The 17,483-nt window shown below is 31.4% G+C and overlaps 1 pseudogene; it reads left to right on the top strand.

Moving 5' to 3' along the window:
- Positions 1-11,278: 11,278 nt before the first annotated feature.
- On the top strand, positions 11,279-15,543 carry LOC132314315 (chalcone--flavanone isomerase-like; annotated as a pseudogene).
- The last annotated feature ends 1,940 nt before the right edge of the window (positions 15,544-17,483 follow it).

The raw sequence follows: 17,483 nt of genomic DNA, 5'->3' as shown, positions 1-17,483 counted from the left end.
TCATAAGACAATTTAATTTAAAACAATGTAATAAAAGAAAACCAAACAATTTAATCAATTAATTAAAACAAAAAAACAAATTTAAATAACCATGGAAGAAACACACAATTAAAATAATTTAAATAAAAGATTAAACAATTAAATAAATGCCAGGACTATCCTTTTAAAATTAGGGGTATTACATTAGGCCTGAGCCCGCATGGTTTTGCTCTTGGGCTTTACCCCAAAAGGCCTCATACCAATTAGAGTGACACACCTACATATAAGCACTTCACATTTCCTTTCCCTAGGCGATGTGGAATTGTGCACCCGTAACTCGCCAGTGTGGTAGCCTGTCAGTGTCTCGCACCCACCCATGGCACACCCGCCCACAGGGTCACCACAATCTACCCCCTTGGAGTCCCGACATCCCTATCGGCACACTTCCGGCTGAGTCAAGCTCTGATACTATGTGTAACGACCCACCCTTATGTGGTCCAATAACAAAATAACACCTTACCTTTAATAATAAAATAATCCACACATTTCTCTGCTTTCTCGGATCAACCATTGAATAAACGTATATAGTATTTTTAGGTGTGATTTATTTTATTATTAAATATGATGTGTTATTTTATTATTGGACCACATAGGAGTGAGTAGCTTCACCCTACTTACCAGTGAGTAATTAAGTATTATTCGATACCATTTATAATGACCCACTCCACCACATGGTATGATATTGTCTACTTTGGGCCTGAGCCAGCACGGTTTTGCTCTTGGGCTTCACCCCAGAAGGCCTCATACCAATTGGAGTGACACACCTACACATAAGCACTTCACCTTTCCTTTTCCCAGGAGATATGGGATTGTGCACCCGTAGCTTGCCCAGTGTGATAGCCTATTAGTGTCTCGTACCCGCCCACGGCATACCTGCTTACAGTGTCATCACAATCCACCCCCCTTGGAGGCCCGACGTCCCTTTCGACACACTTCCGACTGGGTCAGGCTCTGATACCATTTAAAATGACCCAGCCGGAAGTGTGTCGAAAGGGACGTCGGGCCTCCAAGGGGGGTGGATTGTGATGACCCTGTGGGCGGGTGTGCCGTGGGCAGGTGCGAGACACTGACAGGTTACCACATTGGGTGAGCTATGGGTGCATAATCCCACATTACCTGGGAAAGGGAAATGTGAAGTGCTTATGTGTAGGTGTGTCACTCCAATTGGTATGAGGCATTTTGGAGTGAAGCCTAAGAGCAAAACCGTGCGGGCCCAGGCCCAAAGTAGACAATATCATACCATGTGGTGGAGTGAGTCGTTACAAATAGTATCAAAGCCTGACCCAGCCGGAAGTGTGCCGACGGGGACGTCGGGCCTCAAGGGGGGTGGATTGTGATGACCCTATGAGCAGATGTGCCGTAGGCGGGTGCGAGACATTGTCAAGTTACCACATTAGCGAGCTACGAGTGCATAATCCCATATCGCCTGGAAAAGGGAAATGTGAAGTACTTATATGTAAGTGTGTCACTCCAATTGGTATGAGGCCTTTTGAGGTAAAGCCCAAGAGTAAAACCGTGCGGGCTCAGGTTCAAAGTGGACAATATCATACCATGTGGTGGAGTGGGTCGTTACAGTGCATCTGTCCATGTCCCATGCAATATATTTAATATCCATCTTTTTCAGTTCCTTGACTAGACCCAAAAGTCAACCAGTTTTCCCTTTCCCTCCAATATAGAGTTGAAAAGAATGGGACGAAATACTAAGTTGCGTCCATTTAAGAGCACACTAGTAACCCGCTGCGCCGGAGTATAATATATTGCATAGTACCAAAAAAAGGTTGGTTCACATGTCAATGAGGGAGGAAAGAGAAAAACAAGGCCTGAAAAATCGGCGCTTTCCTCCAAAGGAAAAAAAAAGAAAAAAAAAAAGAAAAAAAAAAACCAGAAGGGCCCTTAGGTCATAAACAACCTAAGGGAATTCTCTTAAAAATGGAGTCAAAAATAGAGGGTTACCCCTATGTTGTGTGCGTAAGCTCTAGTTAAGGTTACTGCACCAAAAGAGAGAGAGAAGGGTCCGACGCAAGGGCTGGGAGATGATGGAGGTGAGCCGGAGGTGAGGAAAAGAAGAAAGAGGGAGAGAGAAGATGGTAGCCCTAGGGAAGGAAGATAAAGAGGCTTTTGTTTTTGCTCTAATACCAAAAATAGGTTGTTTTGGGTTTTGATTTACTCAAACCGAGAGCCAAGTGTTATATGTATAGGGTATAAAGAAACGAAACCAAATAAAAGAAAAAAAAAGAAAAAATGTCAAAATCTATGTGATCAGATTATGGGGATCTTATGTAGGTAAATATATACTTCATGTGACATTTAAAATATAACAACCCTTATACTAATATGTCATAAGATAATTAATAATATGTTAAGAAATGATTAATTAAATATACAACTCTATATTTAATTAAATATGCAAAATAAAGTAATAAATTAATAACTAATAAATAAAGAACTTGGACCGAGGCTAGTATTGAATACTATGTCCTTAAGACAATTTACGTCCCGCATGGTGCTGACAGACTCAATTGCATTTGTCTCCCAAGATACAACAGTCTACATCCACCAGTAGTAGCACTACAAACTCGTGGATACGGTGAGCCTCCTCCGTTGAATACTCTCTTTGACTGAAAAATGCATCTATACTATATAAATGCTAAATTTGATGCAATCCGAACCAACCAATCTTAATATGGTTTGATGAAATTGGATTAGGGTTTAAGTGGCTCGGACCACTTGACCTATGGTTTAAACCCACTTGGGTTGGGTTCAAATCTAGAGAGGGAAAGAGAAGAAATTGAATTGAACGAATTGCAAATGGCAGCCCAATAGGGTATTTAAAGAAATAAAAGTGTCTTTTTAGATTGAGTGTGTCTTTTCATCATTAGACACAACTATTTATACGTGTTCTTACATTACTGGACACAACCATTTATACGTGTCTCTTCATCACTGAACACAACCATTTATATGTGTCTTTTCATTACCAGACACAACCACTCCAATTGGTTGCAATGGTTCACATGGTGTTTGTTCACCACTAGACACATCCACTCCAATAGGTTGCAATGTTACATATGGTGTCTGTTCATCACTAGACACATCTACTCCAATAGGTTATGTTTGTTCGTTTTAAGTTGCATCTTTTCATCCCATAACCAACCAGTAATCACACTTTTCAATTAAAAACATCTATTGATGACTAATCAAACAATTTTCATTCACAATTTCTAACATCTTATATACATAATCCTATTATTATGGGATCTTATATACGTAAGACCATTTTTGAGGAGATCTTATCTACGTGATCTCATATTACAGGGATCTTACATAAAACATTTAAGAAAAAGACTAAAAACAATTAATAAAAAAATAAAAATAAAGATACTTCAATAAGCCCGCACACATACACGAGCGAATGGTGCCAAAACCTACCCTAGCGGAGGAAGGAAAAATACACTGAGGAGGTGGCTGAGAAGTTTTAAGCAAACGTAAGCTTGCATTTTGTAGATAATTTGAAATGCAGCTTTTGGAAGTATGTTAAAAGTTGTCCTTGTACAATTTAACAAAGTCTTCGTACATTTGTTACATGAATTACCTCCTAGAAGTTTAAGAATAACACCAGAATAATAAATTGCAACTCCATCCCATGCAAATCTTAAATCGTACACAAGAACAGTCTTGGAGGTCAAACACATGTATCCTTACACATGCAATTGCTGGCTGTTTTAGTTGATAAATTGTAAACATTGTCAACTTGGAACAACTTTTTTGATCTATTCTCTTCTTCTTAATCCAAACTCATAGAATAATCTGTCACCAATCTCTTTGTCTCAGTAGACTCAACAAAAATTTGGGAAATCAATTATGCAAATTCTGCTTTAGGGTCTGGCACCTGCTCTGCCTTTGTTCTATGTAATATAATGACTTGCCAAAAAAAAAATGGTTTTCTTATTCATTAGGTCATGACCGTCCTAATTAAAAAACGAATTCCTTTTTCCCATGATTTTTTTCCATTAGATGTAAAAATAAAATAAAAAGTTGTTTGTTGAGTCTTGTATTAACTTTAAAAGTTCTTTTTTATTTTATTTTTTATAGAGATGTTATATTTGCACTCCACTTTTCTTCAATTGTATTACAATTTTAAATGAAATGGCAATTCTAAACCTATCTTTACAAGTAAATGATTATTATTTTTTAAATGATATAATTGCCCTATCAGATTTCATCTCCTTATTACTAATCTTTAATATTTTAAGTCCTTTTTTGACAAGAAAAAAAAAAAAAATTATGTTTGAATAAATTACCTCTTTTGATGGGAAAAAAAACCCCAAAAATATATTTATTGATGAAAATATCCCTTTTGCCAAGATAACAAAAAAAAACAAAAAGTATGAAAAAAAGAGGATTAAAAAAAATATATCTCTATTGAATAAATTATCTCTTTTGATAAAGTTTTTTTTTATTATTAAATTATTTCTTTTGACAGGACCCAAAAAAAAAAAAAAAAAAAAAAAAAAAAAAAAAAAAAAAAATTACCTATTTTGATAGGAGTGAAAAAATGTTAACTTTTACTGAATTAATTGTTTTTTCACCTTTTTATTGAATAAATTATAATAAAAAAAAAGTAGAATAAATTCTCTCTTTTGAGTGCCAAAAATACAATTATCAGTATGGAATAAATTATCTTCTTTGAGTGGACCTCTGGAAAAAAAAATAGTAAAAGAAGTAAAGAAGGTAAAAAAAAAAAAAAAGGTTAGAGTTATATAAAGGGTAATTATGATATTATAAAACAATTATTTCTTTTGACAGACCCATAAAAAAATTACAAAAAAAAAAAAAAAAAAAAAAAAAAAAAAAAAAAAAATGTTTACCTATTTTTACATGAATGAAAAAATGTTAACTTTTGTTGAATTAATTGTTTTTTCACCTCTTTATTGAATAAATTATATGTTTCCATTGTAAAAAAAAAAAAAAAAAAAAAAATCACTATGGAATAAATTCTCTCTTTTGATTGCCAAAAATATAATTATCAATTTAGAATAAATTATCTTCTTTGGGAGGACCTTCGGAAAAATATATATATATATATATATATATATATATGTATATATATATATAGTAGTTAAAATTGTATAAAGGGTAGTTATGACATTGTAAAATAAGGAAACATGCATTAATGAATTTAAGGACCTTCTTGTCATCTCCTTTAAAAGAAAAAAGCAAATGGAGTGCAATTGGAGTAATGTAATATTGTCTTTTTTATATATTATCATTACTAATTAATTTTTTTGTTATTGATAGTATTATACTCAAGTTTATTCATTTACAAAATTATTGAAATATAAAAATTCTCAACTTGTATACATTTTTGTTCATGGACATTATTACTGGTCAATTAGATATTAAAAATAAGGAATCAACAATTGGCTAAACAATGGGGTATAGATGGACGGTGAAACACAAATTTATTTTACTACTATGCTATTTTATATAATAAGGGTAATTTAGGTAAGTACAAGTATTTTCTAGTAATTTTTTTTCTATCCAAACTAGAAAATGATATTTTCCTCCAACTTTCTTGCAAAAATTTCTTACTAACCCAATTACTTTTCTTTTCTTTTCATTCACTTCACTTTTCTTTTCATTTTCCTTTTCATTTATTTTTTATTTTTTTTATATAGCTATTTTTATCTAACAAACCGAGCCTTTATTAATTTATTATTTCATTCCATTACTTTCCAAATATTTTCAATTTTTAAAATATTACTACTTGTTTTTGAATGAGTAGTTTTATAATTTTAAAAAGGGGCACTCAGACTTTAATTTAGAGTAACTTATACGGACATTTTTTAAAATTTAGACAAATTACACACGAATAAATCGTTTAACCGTTATTACTTTGACCTCCCTTTTGAGTGTGAAAAGTCAATAGTACTTTTTATATTTTAATTTTATTATAAAAATTACTTATTTGTCCAAAATTATAAAGAAAAAGAAACCACTCAAAGGAAGGGCAATATGGTCATCTTATAAAAAAATTAAGAGAAGGTGTGTCGGTGAGCACACGTGCCAAATTTCAAGAGAAGTTAAAAAATAAATTTTAAACACTCTATCCTTATCTAATTTGACAAATCTTTAGAAAAAAATTATTGTAATTTACTCTTTAATTTAAAATCTAAAGAAAAACTATTAAGTACATGTTTATTATTATCATTATTATTTCCCAGTGGGAAAAAAATTATTATTATTTTCTTCACAAAAGATGGTAAAAGTGAGACGAGAAGTATATTATATTAGCGTGAATTACAATAAACTCCCATTTTCTATTTATGTTTTGAATTAAACCGTTTTTTCAAATTTTAATTTTTTTAATATCAAAAAACTCCCTCAACTATTCAAGGGGTGACTTAGCAAATGGACGTTAGCTGAAAGGAACCAATATAGAAATTGACTTAAATACCCATTAGACCTATTTGAAAATATACTTTGTGGGTCGTCTTGATTTTTTATTTATTTTTATTTTTTTATTAAATAACCTAAATCACATCATTCAAAGAAATTAACACTTCTGTTATTTATTTATTTTTAAATATGTTCACATTAGTCACATGGAATGAATAGATTTTTTTTTTTTTATAGAAAAAACTATTTTGAAATATATATATATAAAGAAGAAGAAGAAGAAAAAATATAGGCATAAATAATATAAAAAAGAAAAAAAAAAATTAGGCATTATTTATCGTAATGTCTCTTTAATAAATCTATATTAAATGAAAATCAATAAAATTAAAAAAACAAATGCACAATATAATTCTCAATATATATATATATATATATATATAGGAGATAAACAAGGAAAAACTTAGATTTATAATATAAATAATATTTATTTTCACCACGTGACAATTTAAATTTTAATATCCTAAATACCCTTCAATTTTCAACAACTAATGCTAAAGGATACTGGATGTAACAATAAACTTCAAGTATAAGAGTAATATTCCATTATGTACCAAATCAGACGAAAAGTTTGTTGTGTGCTAGTGGGTGTCGATCACTTGCTAGACATGGATATGAGGAGGCTCTCTATTCATTGCAGGATCATTGTTACACATTTTCTGGTTTGTACGTTTGGATTTAAATGGCTCCTTGTTGGCAATTAATTTTTAAGTTTGGTTGCTATTTATTTATTTATTTTTTTTTGTGAGTTTTAAGATCACTTTAAACCATTTTATTTTATTTTTTTTATAAATTTTGTTCACCAAAAATTAATTTAAATATGCCAATAAGTCTCTCAAAAAAAGACGGAGGGTGGCAATATTTGACACGACACGAACATGGCACGAGATAAGAGGGTTTGGGTTTGGACTGATCGTATTCGTGTCATAATCGTGTCGACACGGATTGATCCGTTAACTAAACGTGTCGTGTTCGTGTTTGACCCTACTAACACGATTAACTAAATGTGTCAGATAAATGTGTTGTATTCGTGTAAAAAGTAACTTATTTAGCTAAACGTGTAGAATAAAATGTCGTGTTTGTATCAAAAATGGCTTAAACATATTTTTTTGTGTCATTTCATGTCGTATCAAGTCTTAACCAATTTATTAAATGAATTACGCGTGTCGTGTTACACGTATAATAATCGTATTGTACTTGTATCAAGGGGTCTTGAGATAATTAATAATCGTATCATGTTGTGTCGTAATCGTGTTGACATGAAATAGCTCATTAATACAAATTGCCACCCCCTTAAATATGATGGGTCAATATAAGATCGAAACACAACTCCACGTACGACCGACCAGTAGGTAAGTATTATTTCATTTTAAATTAGTAGCTAATTTAGTCTTTTATTTTTGTGGGGTGGGAGGAAAAGTCAGATGTATGGGTCGTACTTGAATTTTATTTTATTTTATTTTATTTTTTTTCCTCTTGTGAAATAAAAATTATTTTTGATGTAAGGCAGGATCATTTAAATAGTGGGATCCACTCTCTATTGTTTTTTTGGTAACACAGAAATTTTGTTAGCTAACCTTCTTTGCAACAGATTGACTGGTAAAAAAAATGTCACGCCCACGTCTACCACTTCCACTACTCAACCAATTTAACGCATTTCTCTATCTGACCCAAGTCTTGCACTAATTCATCTAAAGGAGCAGAAGCAAGAGCAAGTCTGAGAATATGAATGTGAAAAGGTGTTAAGAGCATGTCCGGAAATGAGTGAGAGCGTTACCGGTTACAAAAATACGATATGACTCGGGTCTTGCCTCATAGTTGTCGGTCACTCTAACCCGGCAAACCATTTACAAAACCCTCACTAATCACTCAAATTGGTCAATGCTTCGCTATTCCTCTATAGAAGAGTACCAGTGGCAATCAAAGCGACTGTCCTCTCACAGTCACACTTTTCATTGGTTGAAAAACCAATCATAAAGCATTTCTAATGCAAAATACTCTATATTTTCATGTCGAACTTATATTTTGGGAGAAGGTACAGTGTCAAAATGTTATATTTTAGCAATTTTGTTCCAATGCCTAATCTTCTCACTTAATGCAACGTTTCAAGGTCACCCAACTTTTGACAATCTCAAGATATGAGAGTTTTTTTAGAGTTCATTGTAATGCCTTATTTTTATCGACTTACTATATTTTGAATTTGAAAGGCTTATTTATTATTATTTTTTTTAACACACGAGAGAGGCCATTTGAGAGTTGATATATTTGGTAATACTTTTGACAATTTCAAAATATGAGAGGTCTTATAAAAGCCCATTGGAGTGCCTTATTTTTATCCACTTATATTTTGAGTTTGAAAGGGCATTGGAGATGAAATGTTCAATTAATACCTCCTTTTTGTTGGACTTTATAATTTAACTTTTTAGGACCAAATTACCCTTTTAAATTGTTAAGTTTTTCTATATACATCTATACTAACCCCCTTGATATATAGGGTTTGTGCAGAACTAGTCCCTATTTTTTGAAAATGTGCATGTTAGTCCATGAAATTCAAAAAAAGTGCAAATAAGTCCCTCTAACCACTTTTTAACAAAAACTAAATATAAAAATTCTATTTTGCCCTTTTCCATTTTGCCCGTCTCTCTAGGGTTAGAAAATGGTTAGAAACTTACTATTAAACTGCAGAGAGAATTGGAGCTGAGAAGATGACACTTGCCCTGATTGGTTCAGGGACATTGATGGGAAGGTGAGGTCTGATGTGAAGCATAAGGTCACCAATGTAGCCAGAGTCGCCAGTAACGCCCTCTAGTTCGTTAGTCGCCTCGATCAGGCTCGTGGGAAACCCGTTGGGAATCCTTGAAGATTGGACGGTTGTGATTTCGTTTGTTACAGTATTATGTGATTTATACACGCTTGCTGCGTGTATGTATGTGCTGTGTTTCAATCTCTCTATCTCTCTGTTTTTCTTCTCTTCTCTATTTTACCCTTCTATATGTGTGTATAATATTACTACAGTCCTTGATAATCAGGTATAGTGATATATGAACTAAAGTTTCTCTCTTTCCCTAATAACTTTTATAGATGTCCATATTCAAAATTCACATTTTAAGGTACTAACTTTTATTACATTAGTTTTCAAATTAATCACTTTTAAATGTTATTTTTTGATAGGGTCCGTCATTTTGACACTTTAATGTGTCTTATTTTTTAAAGGTTAATTAGAAATGTTAATAAAAATAGTACATTGACTCTTAAAATGGAACAATTATTATGGGACAACAAAAAATAGACTACTAGTATGAGACGGAAGGAGTATTTTTTTTCTATTTAAAAAAATAATAATTATAGAGGCAACTTTGATTTTTCACCTCGGTAAATATAACTACCACTTTAATTATCGAAAAAAATATATATATATATATATATAACTACCACTTTGATTTCATCTTCTTTGTTTAAACAGGTAATTTTGAATTTATGGTATCACGAATTATGGAGATCTAGAATTTGTTGTGAGCCCAGCGTGGATCTGGTGAATGAAGACACAACATGGTAAATTAAAGATTTTAATCTTAAAAAACCGTTGTTAAATTGGGACTAACCAATTCGCAATTCCAAAGAAATTATTACAGAAAGGAAGGGACACCAAGTCAATGGGCGTGGATCAAACTCCATGAAGCATTATTATTTTTTTTTTTCCTTTTTTAATAATTATAGTGTACACAAATTGGACAAAAAGGTCATTTTAAATGATTTATATTTATAGGTATTAATTTATTCAACTGAAGTGAGAATATTATTGTCATTTTATACCGGGATCTATTTGCACCAAATTAATAATATAGAAGAGTTTTATACCACACATAAACCTTTTTACACTATGTCGATGATAGATGGGTTTTTTTTGCACTTAACCCATACATACATACATATATATATATACATCTATATATATAGCTAACCTTCATTATTTTTCATTTTTGTTCAATATATACGTTGATTGATTTTTTATTGGGTTTTTATCATTTTAAGTTTTAATTAAAATAATATTTTAGAATTGAATTTTAGTCGGAGTAAAATTAAAGAATTTAAATTTTAGTTATTGTGTAAACACTAAGAAAGAGATGAGAATGGTTTGTAATCCATTCACAGTATTTTAGTTTTTAGATAACTAGCTCCTTTCAGCCAATGTTTTTAGATTCTTTCTTGAGATCTTGGGCGCTATCATGCGCTTATTCGCCACGATGTTACGTTACCGGGATTTCAACTGGTGTGACCATAATACTCCACGATTCCAACAAAGTACGTCATGTTAGATTCCACATCTACTCTCTAGAGTCCTCTTCCTCGGCCACCCGTTGACAAGTGACCCTACTGTGATCTTTTCTTTGTCATTGCCTACCCTTACTTCACCTGTTGGGAGCCAACTACCATCTCAAGAGGGTGGCCCGGGATCGAATAATCTCTTTTATGACTTTCTTTTCCCTGAATATATATATATATATATATATATATATATACACCGACAATAAGGAAGAAAAGAAATATGTAATATTAAAAGGGCGATTTGATCATATAGTTTCACAAAAATAAGAAAGAAGTATTGTTACAGTAAATATTTTTTGATTGAGTTTTCAACCGATCAAATGATGGTGGTAAAGACAGTTGCTCACTCTCTCCTCTATAAATAGCAGACAACTCTTGGTAACTGGAAAAATGCAACCAACTTTCAGCATTAAATTGGTCCCCTATCAAACCAACACATACTCAGCTTATCTTAACCATGTCTCCCTCGTCCTCGTTGGTTACCGGAATGAAGGTTGAAATCCACGAATTCCCGCCGGAGGTCAGACCTCCGGGCACTGCCAAGACCTTGTTCCTCGGTGGCGCAGGTTAATTCTTAAACTACGCATCCTCCTCCTGTATACTCTTCTAGTCTTCTTCTTCAACCAATGTTCTGTTCTATTCTATTCGATTAATCTCAACTGATCTGATGGTGAATTTGGCTAATGTGCGCAGGGGTGAGAGGTTTGGAGTTCCAAGGCAAGTTCGTAAAGTTCACTGCCATTGGTGTTTACTTGGAAGATAACGCCATTCCGTTCCTCGCTGTTAAGTGGAAGGGCAAGAGTGCTGACGGATTCCGTCGAATTCTTCAGGGACATCGTTACATGTATGTAACCAGGTCGTCTTTACTATAATGACCTTTCCTCACGTAACTCACGTTTGACCCAATTACAAGTAAAATGTAACTTATTCATTTTTTTGGCAGCGTGTCTTGCTTTTGCTGCACTTTCGATCTCCGAGCTTTAGGGGTGATCAAAATAGATCATCAACAACCAACTCGTTTATATTCATATTCCACAATAATATGGATAAAAATGAGTAACTCATTTTGACATATATTTCACAACTTCTATTTAACTCAAATTCACCTCTTTCTTTCTAAAATTATATTACACGGTTCCAAATTTTCTCTCTCCCACTATTTCTCTCTAAAATTCTCTCTACATCATGGACTCCTTCTAGTTTGAAAAAACTTATATTTACATCTATATTTCATTCTATAAAAAACTTAATTGATGATTTCATATATATAATATCCTACCTTTATGCCTGTTTAGTCACAAAATAAAATAATATAAATTTAAAGAATTTCCAAAATAAGGTAGAAGATTTACAATTATCCATACATATTTTTACAAGCTTTTATCCATCTAAATAAAAAAACTATAATAATAATAATTATTATTATTATATATATGTGTGTGTGTGTGTGTGGTGTGGGGTCCGCTATTTATGAAAATTTGGAAGAAATAGAATTAGATCCACTATTGAGAGAATTTGATACGCTGGTTTGAATTACGCGTATAGGTTTATTGTATATATAATGTTGTAGGTGTGAACACATTAATATATATAATTAAGTTGTATTCGCATTCCACTTTTCTTTAATTGCACTACATTTTTTTTTTTTTAGAGTAATGATACTTGCATTGATTTGTTGCACCACTTCTTTATATATTAGTGTGTATCCGAGATTTATATAAAAAGCAAAAGGATATAAAGAAAACTCTCTCTACATTCTGTCATCTCTCTCAAAGTTCTTTGTTTTTGATATTTTTGTTTAGAATAATGATACTTGCACCGATTTGTTGCACCGATTGTTTCTGATTGGTTATTTATACATAGTACATGTAAATGGAGGTCCCATTTCTTTATTTATGTATAAAATAACCGATTAAAAGAAATAGATCTGTCAATTTTACAACAAATCGCATAAATAAAGAAGTAGGGCACTTCACTTACATGTATTAGGTATAAATAATCAATCAAAAATATTCAGTGCAATAAATCGGTACAAGTATCATTACTCTTTTATTTATGTTACTTAACATTTATATAACAATAATGAGATTGTCCAAAATAATAATAATATATATATATATATATATATATATATATATATATATATATATATATATTTCTCCTTAAAACAGGTTGACGGGTTGATTCGGCACATTTTTACCCAATCCATACTTAACTTCTTATAAAGGAGTGAATATAGGTCACAAACTCAATCCATATTTAACCCATCCATATTTAATCCTACGACTTAACCCGTTCGTTTGCCACCTCTATTGACATTGAACAATAAGAATCCCAATTGAAATCTTCTAGGTTTAGAATTAACATATTCGGATTTCTGTTGACAAAAAGGTTACAATTTAATTATCTTGCTTAAAAAAAAAGGAAAAATTATATTTTGGTGACCAAAATTAAACATAATTATTATATAGTGACCTTAAAGTCAAGAAAAGGTGAATATTGACCAATCTTGAAACTTAATTGATATTAAGTGACCATTTAAGGATAATTTGGTCAAAAACATTTAAAAGTTTAATAAACATTTTAAAAATAAATTTTAGATGACAAAATTACCATCCAATATAAATAATAAGTTATTAAATTCATCCTCCTCCTATTCTCTCTTTCTAATCCAACGTTTTCTTTTTTTCCTTTTTAGTTTATAATTTACCAATTTAAAAAATTAAGATTTCTTTACCAATATTATCTTTTTTTTCACCCTTTATCTATTTTTTAAGGCTCTCAACCATCTAATATTTTCCTTTTTAGTTTATAATTTACCAATTTAAAAAATTAAAATTTCTTTATCAACATTATCTCTTTTCCATCCTTTATTTATTTTTCAAGGCTCTCCAATATGAACGCTCATAACATTTACAGTGGCAAATCATACTTTTGAAACACCTTTTAACAGTTAGTAAAATTATGAAATTAATCAATAATAGTCATTATTTCTTGAACTATAATTAAGTAGTATTAAAAATTCTTAAAAATTACAATCTTATATCTTAAGGAAGATCTCTCAGACAAATCAACTCCTAAAGTATAATAACTATACCTTGAAAATAATGAATAAGAAGAAAATTTACAATTTTCTCGTCATGTCTCTTAGAATCTTGAAGAAAATGATGTATAATATCCATCATCAGTTCTCTCCCATCTTAATCTTCTCTTCAGAGACTCACCCTAATAATCTGTTATCTTTTTGTTAGTCAATTTAAGTAAGTATTTATTTAGGTTAATGTAGAGGGTAAATTTGTTTACGTACATAATAATATATTATAAGAAGGCTATTTAGGTAATAAACCATCAAATGGTCACTTAATATCAATTAAGTTTCAAAATGGTCACTATTCACCTTTTCTTGACTTTAAAATCACTATATAGCAATTATATTTAATTTTGGTCACCAAAATATAATTTTCCCAAAAAAAAAAAAAAAAAATTACAAATTTTATTTTAGCAGTCCAAAAAATCATACTAACATTTAACCATAATAGTTTCTAACTTCTAGTCCTAATTTGACAATTGAAAGGAAATAGAAGTCAGAATTATTGTTTTCAAATGATATGACAGCATGCAGTGTATAGAAGTATGACTGTTGGTCATATCATTTTTATTATTATTATTTTTAATGATAGAATAAGTTTTTTATCCACTTAAGCCAACCCTTTAAGTTGACACGTAAGCATAATTGTTGCCACCTCTCCGTAGGTCCCTTTGAGAAATTCACAAAGGTGTCAATGATCTCGCCATTAACGGGAAAGCAGTACTCGGAGAAGGTGGCTGAAAATTGTGTCGCGTATTGGAAATCAGTTGGAACCTACACTGATGCAGAGAGCGAAGCCACTGAAAAGTTGCTCGAGGTTTTTAAGGATGAAAACTTCCCACCTGGTGCCTCTGTTCTTTCCACTCAATCCCCGCTTGGCTCATTGACTATAAGTAGAAAAAAATTCCCTCACTTATTTGACTTCACCCTTTGATTATTTCTCTTTTGTTAAATGATAGATTTTATTAAATAATTTTTACAAAAATGCAATTGATAAGATCTAGTAATGATGAATGTGTATTCCGTCCTCTTTTTTGAGGAGTAGCATCTACCAAGAAAATAGATAACATGGGTATGCTTGGTTTGTAAACAGAAAATTGTTTCCAGATAAATTTCTAGAAAACTGTTTTTGAGAGATACAAATTAAGTAGGCTGCGTATTTCTTTGTTTTTGCTTTTAGTACATGACATTTCGTCTATGCTTGTTGTTAGAATTAAATGCTAAAAAAAAAAAAAATCAAATCGTCATGAAATGAAGCAACACTGTGTGATTGGTAGCAGAAAGGAGTTACATGTAATTTCAGTAGTTTTTGTTCTAGTACTCAACTTTATAAATAGCTTAAGCTTCTCTCTTTTGCTTAAAATCTAGAATATAACTTTGATATATATTTCTTTTATGGCTTCTCTTTGCGTAAATATTATATACAGATTGCCTTCTCCAAAGATGGTTCCTTACCTGAAGAAGGGAATGCGGTGATAGAGAACAAACAATTGTCGGAAACAGTGTTGGAGACAATCATAGGCAAGCATGGTGTTTCCCCTGCAGCAAAGCAGAGTTTGGCTGCAAGAATATCGAAATTGATAGCATGTGATGATGATCAGGTGGTCGGGAAAGTGACACCCGCAGATTATTAATGGAAAAGCTTAAGCAGCAGGGAAGTTCAAGTTTCGACTTTCTTCATCTGGTTCTTCATTTCCTGAAAAAACAAACCTTTATATATATATATATATATATATATATATATATATATATATATGTTGGTCATATAAATAAAGATGGTTTTATTCACCATGAATGCTACATTCTGTGACGGAGATGGTGTCTTCTGCGCGTCGTGTCCGATGGAGGAATGGAACCTCTTGTCCTCTTTCATCCGCGATTAACCATTCTTCTTGCAGATGAACACTGGCCGGTATGTGCTTCTTGTACAGGGCATTGCTCGTGTAAAATGGGCCTTGTTTGTATGTATGGTTTTTTGAATGGTAGTTTGTTTTGGGATCTTTTGTTTGGGCCAAGGCTTGGGCCTTGTTTGTATGCATGGCTAGTTTCGATGGCCAGCTCGATCTTGTGGGCCATCTCCTTGTACTTCTTTTATACCGTATCTATAAATAAAATATATTTGCTTTGCTTTCGAAAAAAAATAAAAAATATGGCATATTTCTCGTGTAAAATGAGATTATGGATATAGCTCAATATTCAAAGCCATGGTAGCGCAATGACGTGTTCGTGTGTGTACACCTAGGGTGGCAAAATGGTCATGACCCATCAATTAGTTCATATTCACCCTTTTAAAAATAGATATTGATGAATTATTTTTAAATATGATTTAAAGTGGGTGACTCTATTCAACCTATTTTTATAAAGGGTTAAATGAGTTGAATATGAGTCACCCATTTTGACTCATATTTCACCAATTATGTAAGAGAGATAGTTTTACATCATATATTTGACTCAAATTCACTTCTTTACTCGCTCTAAAATTCTTGATCCCAAATTTCTCTCTCTATCTCTCTCTCCCCCACTCTCTCTCTGACATTCTCTCTCATCATCCTCTTTCTCTCTCTAAATTTTTTTGTGCCATGTTATATCCACAACACATATACAATATATTCAGTGTGTATTATATATATAGGAATACCCGATTTATTCATTTAATTATATATCCTATAAAAAGCTTAATAGATAATTTCATATATATATATATATATATATATATATATATATATATATATATCTTATTTTTATGCATGTCTAGTCATAAAATAAAATAATATAAATTTAAAGAATTTTGAAAATAAATTGGAGGATTTATAATTTTCGATACATATTTTTACAAACTTTTATCCATATAAAATAAAAAACTATAATAATGAGATTATCCAAAATAATAACATTTTTTTTTCCTAAAACGAGTTGATGGGTCATGATGGGTTGACCCGGTCCATTTTGACCCAACCCATTTTTGATTCTGCCCAAACGGATTGAATATAAATCACAACCCATATTTGATTATACCCAAACTCGATTCTACCTGTCTGTTTACCACCCCTAGTATACACACATTATCATTCTATATTCGAACATAAACTTTCAACCGTGGTAAAAGATGAAAAGATATCACTTGAAAAATAGTCAAGTTATACCATAATGAAGTGTTTGAAATACAGCATTATTCTATTTGAACTTTCAATTTTCTAGAAGGAGAAAATATTAGTTGAACCAAATCATCAACCATGTCATCGGTTATAAAATTTCCTAGAAGGAGAAAATATCAGTTGGACCAAATCATCAACAATGTCATCGGTTATAAAATTTGAAGTTTATACAGAACCTGTTTGACTAATGTTTTTGCTTTGTATTTTTTAGTTTTCCTAATATATTGTAACGAAACAAAAATACAAAGTATGTTTAGTAATGTTAACTACTATTTGAATAATATCAAAGGGCTTTCGAAATTGAGAGCAAAATCGAAATAATAAAAATGATACTTTTGTTTGTTTCTACACTGTAATAAAATACTGCTAAAAAAATAAAAATAAAAAATAACATTTTTAACTAATCATTCAATTTTTTA

This window comes from Cornus florida, unplaced genomic scaffold (genome assembly GCF_030987335.1).
Source record: "Cornus florida cultivar Cherokee Brave unplaced genomic scaffold, ASM3098733v1 CherokeeBrave_3.0.0_Hap2_Chr06, whole genome shotgun sequence".
NCBI classification, from domain to species: domain Eukaryota; kingdom Viridiplantae; phylum Streptophyta; class Magnoliopsida; order Cornales; family Cornaceae; genus Cornus; species Cornus florida.
Note: the sequence above shows the minus strand (reverse complement) of the source record. Positions and strands in the feature narration are given on the sequence as shown.